A 1,310-nucleotide genomic window follows, 5' to 3' on the forward strand; every position below is an offset into this window, starting at 1 on the left:
TCTCAGGCAATCTCAAATCTGATCTAATTTACTTCTCTTGACTCTTGAAGGGTTTGAAAATGCTGTCAGCTAATGCTCATTATCTTTTATTACCTTAATATATTAACACAAGTGAGCCACACAGCAAGTATGACCTCATCCAACTTTGGTTTTTGCTTGAGAGTTTTTATTCTTTGCCTATAAGTTAATAATTGTCTGTGAGCAAGATAACCGTATCTGGTGCATCGCAGTATGAAAGCCATAATAAGGTTTCACTTTCTTTACACACCAATATTTTGACAAGATCTCCTTGAACTGCCTCCTCCAGAGCTATTGGGAATTTTCCTTGTGCTTAGAAAATCGAACTCTAAATTGCTAATTGGCAACAGACAGAGAAACAAACACCCAAGAAGTCCTGGGTGAGGCTGCAGGCTCCTTCTCCTTTCTCCAAGAGGAGCTGTTCACCACGTGTGAATGACAAGCTGCAGCCTTTGATCATTGTAGTAAGAGAAAAGTGGTACTGAGGGATGGTTATTTTGTCCTTTCTGACAGCATTTGCATTTGTAAAATATGTCAAATGTGTATTCATGATGTAAAATAATTCATTCAAGTGTGAAAAATTATGCTTTGTTCTGATACTGGGATGTGCTTGAGCAGGACTGTTTCAATAAGCAAGGGAGCAGGGGAGGAGGTCAGCAATCACCCTAGGAATGCAAAGCTCTTTTACTCCGTAACAAATTAATGAAGTTGCTTGAGGCTGTTGTCATTCCAAAAATAAAATGTTGAATTAGGTATAGGAATCTGAGATAAAACAGAAACATTTGTTCTGCGTATTTTGGGTGTGGGGGGAAAAAACCCTGTCATTAGAAAGGAAGGATTCATATTTTCATGTGCTGTTCCCTGAGAGGCAGGTATAAATTGATAACTTAATGATGTCTGAACTGCAGAACTAGGCCTGTGTGGTTGCTCCTATGAGAGTCAGAGAGCACATACTGCTTTGGGAGTCTGGTTAGTGTAATATTGGTTGCCTGTGAGAGCAATGCAAAGTGCAGGTTAAAGATTGGGTTCAGAGAAAAAAGGCGCAGATATCCCTGAACTAATAGTGGTAAATCTGTAAAGCTGTGGAACTTCTTCTGAAGCAGCTAAAAGACTGGGTGGCCTCGCAGGTCTCTGTCCTAAAACTTTGCAGCTTGTGCTTAAATTTCCCCGTAGGAATGCTCCCTGACTTAGCAAGACTGCACACACACTTGAAATTATGTATGTGCATGCGTGTTTGCAGGATGGGGACACAAATCTTGCTGGAGGCAACAGCCCGCACCTCTGGAGTTCAG

The sequence above is a fragment of the Pygoscelis adeliae genome, unplaced genomic scaffold, assembly GCF_000699105.1.
Source record: "Pygoscelis adeliae isolate BGI_AS28 unplaced genomic scaffold, ASM69910v1 Scaffold353, whole genome shotgun sequence".
Classification (NCBI taxonomy): domain Eukaryota; kingdom Metazoa; phylum Chordata; class Aves; order Sphenisciformes; family Spheniscidae; genus Pygoscelis; species Pygoscelis adeliae.